At 41.1% G+C, this 9,707-nt stretch overlaps 1 long non-coding RNA gene across 2 annotated transcripts; it reads left to right on the forward strand.

The window, feature by feature from the left end:
- The first annotated feature begins 5 nt into the window (after window positions 1–5).
- On the forward strand, window positions 6–9,212 carry LOC122542263. Of its 2 annotated transcripts, none has more exons than XR_006309766.1 (3): window positions 6–733; window positions 6,511–6,639; window positions 8,141–9,212. It is a non-coding gene; the product is annotated as an uncharacterized LOC122542263 (long non-coding RNA). The 2 variants fall into 2 exon arrangements; XR_006309767.1 differs by having other exon boundaries at window positions 6–536.
- Window positions 9,213–9,707: the final 495 nt, after the last annotated feature.

Genomic DNA, 9,707 nt, shown 5'->3' on the forward strand with positions numbered 1-9,707 from the left:
TGAGAGGAGGGAAGGGGGGGGGGATTGCGGAGAAATCAAAAGGAACCACTTCCGGTCCCTTTCCCCAGCCCTAGCGCCTGCCAGTTGTTCAAAAAAAAAGTCAGACGTAGAAACGGTTGAAAAGCGCGGGGTCTTTAATAATCATTCCTCAGTCCCATAACTTTTATTTAATAACAAAGGAAGTTTTGATGATGGGGGAGTATTAAAAATACATCAAATCAGGCGCGTCTTTTGCCACCTAAAAGATCGAGCCCCCGACCGGTTGGAACCGGTTTGTTCCGGTCCTGTTTTGAAAAAAAAAACCGTTATAGAGCGTTTCCTTGGGTATTTTCTTTCGTGATTCTCTCACGGTGTGTATTTTTTTTATTAAGTGCAGGTGAATATTTATTATTTTGACCCTCCTTCTCCCTCTTCATCCCGCCTCCGGTAGAAAAGGCCGTTTTAAACGGGAAACGCCGAAGAATGTTCGAGAAGCCGCCATATGGCGGTGCCGCTGCGATGACGTCATTGGTTCAACTCGCAGAACTTTCCAGAAGGTGGAGGCCGCGCGGGAGAGTTTACGGTGGGGTGGGGGCAAAGGGATCAAAAGCCTTCCCTTACCCACATCTATTGACCATTCTTCTGTGGTTTGAGTAAACGTTCCACCCAGAGTGGTGCAGCACAGAATGAGGCCATTCAGCCCATGGGAGAGGGGTAGTGCTGGCCCTTTAGAATTGCCATCTTGTTTTAGCAGGTTGACCAACTGTTGTTTACATTTGCAATGTGGCTAGCATGGACTGCTTGGACCGAAGGGTCTGTTTCTGTGCTATGTGATTCTATAAATGTGGTTGAGAGAAACTGAAGGGATGCTTGGCTGTGGGAGTTTGCTGGTAGAAGCTTGAGCATGGGATGTAGTGGAGATGATACTTGGAGGTGGATGCTATAACATGACTGGTGCTGGTGAGATGTTGACATCAGTCAGGGATGGTGGGTTTGAGAAAGAGAGTAGTACAGTAGGTTTTATTTGTCATTTCTATCATATACAACAAATACAATTTTAAAAATGAGACAGCTTTCCTCCAGGATCAAGGATGCTACATGGACGGCAGAAAGTACATGATTGTACCATGGATGGCATAAAGTGCCTAAGAAGTGCAAAACATGCAAATTACAGTGTAAAAAAAGAGGATAATTAACAGACACTATTCTTGTAAATTCTAAGTTGTGCAAAGAATTTCAAGTGGAAAAAAGTCTGATCGTACAATGTTAAGGAGGCTGATGGCTTGGGAGAAGAAACTTCCTGATGAAGGGCTTTTGGCCGAAATGTCGATTTTTCTTTTTTTTCCACCCTGAACCTCGGATGTTGCGTGACCTCCTGTGCTTATCCAGCACCATACTTGACTCTAATCTGCAGCACTCTCTTTTACCTGGAAGAAACTGTTGCACAGTCTGGCCGTGAGAGACCAAATGCTCCAGTATCTTCTGCCAGATGGTAGGAGGCAGAAGAGTTTAAGTGAGGGGTTTTCCACAATGCTCTTAGCCTTTTGGATGCTGCATGTGGCGAAAAAGTCTGTAATGAAGAGGAGAGATCTTTTCACCTGTCCTCACTATCTGTTTTAGAGTCTGAGGCGGTGCAATTACCAAACCGAGCAGTGATGCAGCAGCTCAGGGTACTCTCAATGAACCCTCTGTAGAATGTGGTGAGTTGGGAGGAGTAGAGACGCTGCTGGGCTTTTCTGGTTGTGGAGCTGGTGTTGACAGACGAAGTGAGATCTCTGCCAGGTGGATGCCAAGAATTTGGTGTTCTTCACGATCTCCATGGGGAGCTGTCGATCTCCAGCAGAGAGTGGTCTCTCTTTGCCCTCCTGAAGTCAACAGCCATCTCTTTTGTTTTGTCCACGTTCACAGACCGCTTGTTGGCACAAGCCCATTACCTGCTGAAATTCCTGTCTGTATGCTAACTCATAGTTCCTGCTGATGAGATCTACTACTGTTGTGTCATCAGCGAATTTGATGATGTAATTTGACCTGCATCTCTGCACAGCCGTGTGTCAGTAGAGTGAACGGTAGTGGACTGAGCGCACAGCCCTGAGGGCCCCCTGTGCTCAGTGTGATGTTATTGGAGAAGCTGTTCCCAATCTGGACCGACTGAGCTCTCCCAGTTAGGAAGTCCAGGATCTAGATACAAAGGAAGGTATTTAGGCCTAATAGTCTCAGCTTTGCAATCACGTGATGAGGAATGATGGTGTTAAATGCAGAACTAAAGTCCATGAACAGTAATCTGACATAGGTGTCCTTCTCCAGATGGGTAAGGGCCCGATGGAGGGTGGTGGAAATGGCATCATCAGTTGAGTGGTTGGGACGATACGCAGACTGCAGGGTGTCCAGTGAGAGAGGCAGCAGGGTCTTAATATGCCTTGTCATGTGTCCATGGGAGATGTATGTGGAAGAAGTTATGCAGTTGTGTGATTTGCTCCAATTTTGATGATACCAGGTCTGTGCTCCTCCCAGACTCCTACGTGACTGCGCTATAAATTTGCCTGCTATGCCACATTTTGCACAAAGGAAAAAAGCTGCCTGGTGTCTGGGATAAAACACTTCCCATCCAGGCCTGAAGTGGACCTCTGGGCAAAAAGCCAATTTATACGACCGGTCCAAGAAAATATGGGATGTTTGACCACCTTGTGTGTTATTCCCAAGAAAAAACAAATAACTGATGCTAACATTACTCCTTTCACCGCCTCAAAATGGACTGTGAGGCCTTTACAGCTACTGAGATACTTTGGGAGCATGCTTACTGTTGTAAGTAAACCCTTGCCTGGGGTGGGGTGGGGTGGGGGAGTCCAGAGCTAGAGGGCACAGGTTTAGGGTGAGAGGGGAAAGATATAAAAGGGGCAACTTTTTCACGCAGAGGGTTGTACATGTATGGAATGAGCATCCAGAGGAAGTGGTGGAGGTGAGTACAATTGCAACGTTTAAAAGACGTCTGGATGGGTATATGAATAGGAGGGGTTCGGAGGGGATATGGGCCAGGTGTTGGCAGGTGGGACTAGATTGGGTTGGGATATCTGCTCGTCGGGGACAAGTTGGACTGAAGGGTCTGTTCCCATGTTGTACAACTCTATAACTCTTTGAAGTAAACATGCCAGCCAATTTGCATAGAGTAAGATCCAACAAACAACAATGTAATAATAGCTGTATAATCTTTTTTTACTGATGTATTTATGTCTATATTAACTGGTCCCAGGCTAACGAGGATAACCCCTGCTGTTCTATGCCATGTTTTACAACATCCATTTATATGGTTAGATAGGCGCCATGGTTTAAAGTTTCATCCAAAAGATGCCCTCTCCCCTGCTCTATTCCTCTATGTACTGCCCAACATATTTTTCCTATTTAGTTTGTATGAAGATTTGGGATCTTAACTTTTAAAGTCAATATTATTCCTTTAATTCATTTTCATTGTTAATATGGGTTTAAAATTCAAATTGGCCATGATGTAATTAAATAGAAGAAGAAGAAGAAGATAAATGCACTTTTTGTGTTTAACAGAACTTGCCTTGATGTTGGTCAAAATGCTGATCCAGTACGGTTTGTTACTGTAAAATGTCTAGATTGAGACATATAGCTTTGGTATAGCTATGTTGCATGAATAATTATTCAGTCAAAATATTTGTTAACCATATATTCAGAATAACGTGAAGCAATTGAGAGATTCACAGCACCAGGAGTACATCCCTGTTCTTCTTAAAAATGAAATAATGTAATCTTGATTTAGTAACTAACCTGATAAGCACCTTCAGTACTGCAGTGCTCCCTCAGTGGCGTTGTGAAATTGCAGTTATGATAATGGTAAACATGGTCTGTTGATATTTAACTTTCATCATCTGATTTTAATACCTGGGACCTTCATTGGAATAAAGTGAATTTTTCTAAGACGACAAATACAGAGTTAACATGGCTGCTGTGATCACCTGACCATATTGATCAAAACTCATGAAACTGTCAAAATACATGCTGATCCAAAATTAACCACATCATGAAAGACACTGAAACTTAGATCTGTACACTCAGTTGATTTACACCTTTCTGGAAGCTACATGTTGGAATGAAAGTGGCCTACAGATCATCCAGTTTGGCAAAATAATTATGCCAGACATTTGACTCCATACTGATCTGTATTTCAATCAACAGCTTTGGAGTAGCAGATGGAAAATGGACTGATAGTAAGAAGCAGGAAGTCTTTTTCTTGCCATCTTTCTCAAAGTCAATGCCTGGTGGAAAAGCAACATTCACCAAAAACTCAAGGAAATCTGCAAACTTTGGCAAAGCTGAGTAAACAACACAACAGCTAAACAGTTGGAACTCATCATTCTCAAATTCAAGGACTCTAATAACTTTAAACTCTGATTGCATTTACCTTCCTGTTTCTTGAACATATATTGCTTTTTAAGCTTGTGTGTGTGTGTGTTGTGTTTTTATTTTTTGGGATTTGAAGGTAATAAAATTCCTCTTTAACTCAAGAAAATGTATCTTCCTTTGATCTAGTTAATTGTTTTTTATTTGAAGTGCGATAGCTATATGCTTTAAATAAAGGCATTTGCTGTGAGAGGGAATTAAAAAGATGGGAGGTGTTTTTCTTTCCTCTTTCCTCACCTGTTAGCAACAAATATGAAGACAAATTAGAACCCAAGAACTAATAAAAGATTTGGATTGGAGATACAAATTGTTTCAAAAGCTTTCAAAAAAAAAACTGCAAAGCGATTTCTTGAGTCTAAAATTAAAAATTGCTAAAATGTCCACATATGTTATTTCATCTTGCTCTAATAACAAATGAAAAATTAAAAGCCTTGTCCTTAGAAAAATTAAAAGGGATAGGTAGACATGAAGTTCCACCCAAAAGCCAGGAAAACAGAAATTATAAAATGTGTGGCATGGCAAAGACAGAAACAGAATAATGAAATAGAGATCCAACAGATAAAAAGAATGCCATGAGAAAGAGAGGGTGTAGGACCATTCGGCGCAGCCATTTTGACACGAGCGATTTGGCGCGGACTGTTTGCCGCAGACCCATTTAGGCGCAGAACTATTTTGGCGCAGCTCATATTTATTCCTTTTCGGGCTTAGTTAAAAGATTAAACATTATTTTTATTGCTTTCATTATTCTCTTTAGTAAAAATGTTAAAAAGATACTTGAGTAAGTATAACATTGACTCAGAGTTTTCTTTGAGAGCTAAAATGATAATTGGTCTTGCGTTTATTCCGATTGAAAACATTGATGAAGCTATTGAACATTTGGCTGATGCGCTCCCAGATGAACTGCAACCGCTGCTGGACTGGTTCGAAGATAACTATGTAGGTAGAAGATTACGCAGAGGAAATGGTAGGCTTTTTCCAGTTGGAATGTGGAATTTATATGAAAGAACTTTAAACAATGAGGACAGAACAAACAATCATGCAGAAGCTGCCCACAGGAGATTACAATGTGAACTTGGAGTGGAACATCCCGTTATTTGGAAATTTATTGACAGTTTACAAAAAGATCAGAGAGGAAGGGACGTTTACTCTGAGCATCTCGTAGCAGGGCACGATGTTCTGTTGAAATTAAAGAAATTCAGGGAAGCGGACGCTAGAATACAAACACTCGTAACAAGATTTAGTGAGAGAGATAATGTTGAGTATTTACGAGGGTTTGCCCATAATTTTGAATATGAGCTGCGTCAAAATAGTTCTGCGCCTAAATGGGTCTGCGGCAAAATGGGCTGTGCCAAAATGGCTGTGCTGAATGGTCCCACTCGGAAAGAGAGGGGGGTGAAGGAAAGAAAAGGAATTCCAAGAAAGAGCGAGGAAGTTCCAGTTCAAACAGCTCTGCTAAGGAAGCAAAACCGAGCTTTTTTAGAATGGCTGAATTATTTAAGTTTATTGTTTTAATTCCTAAATTTGATGAGTAAAAGCTGGACAATCTGTTTTGAAAAGTTAGCACTGTATTTAAAGTAGCCAGTCGACTGTTGTGATATAGAGGTGCCGGTGTTGGACTGGGGTGGACCAAGTTAAAAATCACACGACACCAGCTTATAGTCCAACAGGTTTATTTGGAAGTACTAGCTTTCAGTGCGCTGCTCCTTCAGATAGCTTAGGAGCAGCACTCTGAAAGCTAGTATTTTCACATAAACACATTGGACCATAACCTGGTGTTGTGTGATTTTTAACTTAATCTACTGTTGAGCATTTCTATTGCAGAGCAGCTGACTGGAAAAGCTCACAATGATCAGTTACTCCCTGCGTCTTGCCTAGAGCATGATACTTACTAAGAGGCAACAAAAGAGACTATTTATTGCATATCAGTCGTGCCAGAGGCACACAGGCAAACATTTTGTACCCACAAGAAACAGCCTACATAACTAGAATATAAAGGCCTTAAGCTGCTAACTTGTACCCAATAAATATAGACACTTAAAGTTCACGCCTCCTAATAAAAGCTCTAAGAGATACTTTGAGTAGATCAAAAACTCTATATCCTTTCCATTTCAGACTTCTATCGAGGAATATTGGAGAGCAGGGCCCAGTAAGCCAGTTCTGGCTGACGACTGAGTTAATGCACTGTTCTATTAACTCAGGAAAGTAGGCTGTGGAAACTGTCAAGATCAGAGAGGGATAAAGGTAAGGCAAATGCTCCAGGACAAACGAGAGAAAAGGAAAGCCAGGCAAAGAAATCAGAATTCACCTTAAGCATTAACAGGGTAGATTGAGATGGGAGACAGGCGGGAAGCAGCACAAGTGTCTCTAAATCGTGAAGCTTGGAGATAGAGAAAAAAATTGTTCGTTCTGACTTTGCCCAGAAACCCAAGTTGCAAGTGTCTAGCATTAAAAGTGATCAGTGTTCAGTTATGACCATGAATGAAGAGAGCTGTTAGGGATCTGTTTAAAAATGAATAGTGACCACTTACTCCTCCAAGCAGCCAGAAAGAAAAGGCAATATGCTCCAAGACATTGGATGCATATAGACCTTGCTAATGAGAAAAATGTTCCACCTGGAAGCAAATTAAATTCCAATGTGCTGATAAAAGTGTTCACAGGGAGAAGTGTGGAGGTTGTCGAAGTTTATCTATGAGTCTGATAACAGTGGGGATTTGCTCAAACTTGTTAAGGCCATGGATAGATATTTTATTGGAGAATAACTTGACTGATTGAAAAAAATACCCCTTAATCATTCGCTTTGGACTGCTTTGGGAAGCTGGAAAAAGCCATCACCAAGCAGTAGAAAGCCGGGAACTGAAAGGTTCAAAAGCAACAAAACTTGGAAGGGAATGACTAAAGGAGGATAATTCTAATTATATCAGGAAGCACAAAGAGACCACAAACTGAGACAGTTCAGGAAACGCTGTGTAAAACCATAAGGTTTGGGTAGCCAGGGTGGGTCATTCAATTTAAACAGGGCTGAAGTTCAATCAAAAGTGTTAGAAAGGATCAAGTCAGAGCTTGAAGAAGTCAAAAGAGTTGAAGCTGTGCCAATGACCATAATAGAAAACAAGAAAAGGCCAGGGAGCTTGACAAGAAATGAGAGGCTAGAGTCTGCAATCTGGTTAAGAGGTGTCTTCATTGATTCCAAGAAGGCAATGGAGTTCTGAAATAGGCCAGGGGAAATTGAATGTGAAGCCTCACTTAGTGGAAGAGCTACAGGGGAGTAGATTAGTAATTGAATGACTATTTGATGGCAGAAATATTTCAGGAAAAAAGGTTGGAGGGAAAAATTCCCAAAAATAAAGAGAAGAGGCAAAGGAACTCATCCACACTAAATACAACTAGTAAAATTAATTAGGAGCATATAAATTAGAGTAAATTAAACACAGAATTGTCCACTGGTGGATCCAAAGGACAGAATTGAGTCTTAAAACTCAGTCGGTAACATTGTTAAATGAGAGTGTGTGAAGGATGAAAGTCTAGACACCCAATGTCAAACAAACCTCAGATTATCACCCAATGCCTGAATCTGTTCCATGGATTATAGAATTGAATAGTGATAGGTTAAGACTTGGGAATGTGGCCAATCTTGTGAACAACTCCAACAGTGAGTCCCAAAGCAGGTTTTGAACCCATAAGGAGAGTGAATGCAGAATGCATATGATGCCATCCCAATTTTTGTATTGTACTTTCATTTTAGCCTGATACGTTGCCTGCAGATCATCCAGCTTTGGAAAAACAACTGATACCAGACACCTGAATTTACAAAGGGACTGCATCTGAATGAGACAATAGGTTTTGTGTAACGAAGTAGAGAGAGAAGAAATGAACTGATAACCACAGTACGCTGGAAGTCTCCCCGTGTCTCCCTCTGGAAGTCACTGCCTCATGAAAAAGCAACTTGAAAAATAATCATTTACTGAAAACAAAAGGGATATCGGTGAACTTAGCCATTGATGAAGAATCAAGACAACAGCTAAACACTCAGGATTCAAGTCATACTCACAATCCAATTGTTCTACAAACTTGAAACTGCAATTGCCTTTCCATCTATGCTAAGTACTATCCTTTTTAAGCATAATACTTGTATTTGTGTATGTGTGTGCATTTGATGTCAAGTTTTTATGATGTTTCAAGGTGAGTAGGTAAAATTCCTATTTGTTTCACTCAAGAAAACCTTGTAATTAGTCTGTTTCATTTTGATCTAGATTATTACATTTTATTTAAAGTGTGATAACTGCATGTTAAACAAGAAATTAAAACTATTTGTTGCAATTGACTGAGGGGGAAGTTCAAAAAAGGGGGAGCAAATCCCTCCTCCACAGCTTGTCTTAACACAGTTTAGATGCTGTGCTCCAGTCTTGAGAGCGAGCCTAACATGTTCTGACTCTGAGGCAAATGTGCCACCATTGACACAGATGTAGACAATTTTGGATTAATTAAGGGAATACATGAACTTTGGTATTTAATCAGGTCTTTGAAAACAATTTAAAAAATCTAATGGATATTGGGCATCACTGGAAGATATATAGGATATTAAAACAAGGACACACTGCTGTGCTAATTAGGCATTATATGCAGAATCATGCTCATTGTTATCAAAATGGCTCTAATGAACGACCTTAACAATCATGACAGGCTGGATAAAGCTGGTATGCTGTCTAAGTACAAAGAGGTTATAGAGTCACAAAGTAGTAGAGTACAGAAACAGACCCTTTGGTTCAACTCGTCCATGCCGACCAGATATCCCAACCCAATCTAGTCCCACCTGCCAGCACCCAGTCGATATCCCTCCAAACCCTTCCTATTCATATACCCACCCAGCTGCCTTTTAAATGTTGCAAATGTACTTGTGTCCACCACTTTCTCTGGCAGCTTAATTCCATAAACATACCACCCTCTGCATGAAAATGTTGCCCCTTAGGTCTCTTTTATACCTTTCCCCTCTCACCCTAAAGCTATGCTCTCTAGTTCTAGACTCCCCCAGCCCAGGGAAAAGACTTTGTCTATTTATCCTATCCATGCCTCTCATGATTTTATAAACCTCTATAAGGTCACCCCTCAGCCTCCGACGTTCCAGGGAAAACAGCCCCAGCCTATTCAACTTCTCCCTAAAGCTCAAATCCTCCAACCCTGGCAACATCCTTGTAAATCTTTCCTGAACCCTCTCAAGTTTCACAGCATCCTTCTGATAGGAAGGAGACCAGGACTGCACGCAATATTCCAAAAATATTCCTAAACCCGTACCCTCCTGCTCACATGGCCAG

Source organism: Chiloscyllium plagiosum, chromosome 39 (genome assembly GCF_004010195.1).
Source record: "Chiloscyllium plagiosum isolate BGI_BamShark_2017 chromosome 39, ASM401019v2, whole genome shotgun sequence".
Classification (NCBI taxonomy): domain Eukaryota; kingdom Metazoa; phylum Chordata; class Chondrichthyes; order Orectolobiformes; family Hemiscylliidae; genus Chiloscyllium; species Chiloscyllium plagiosum.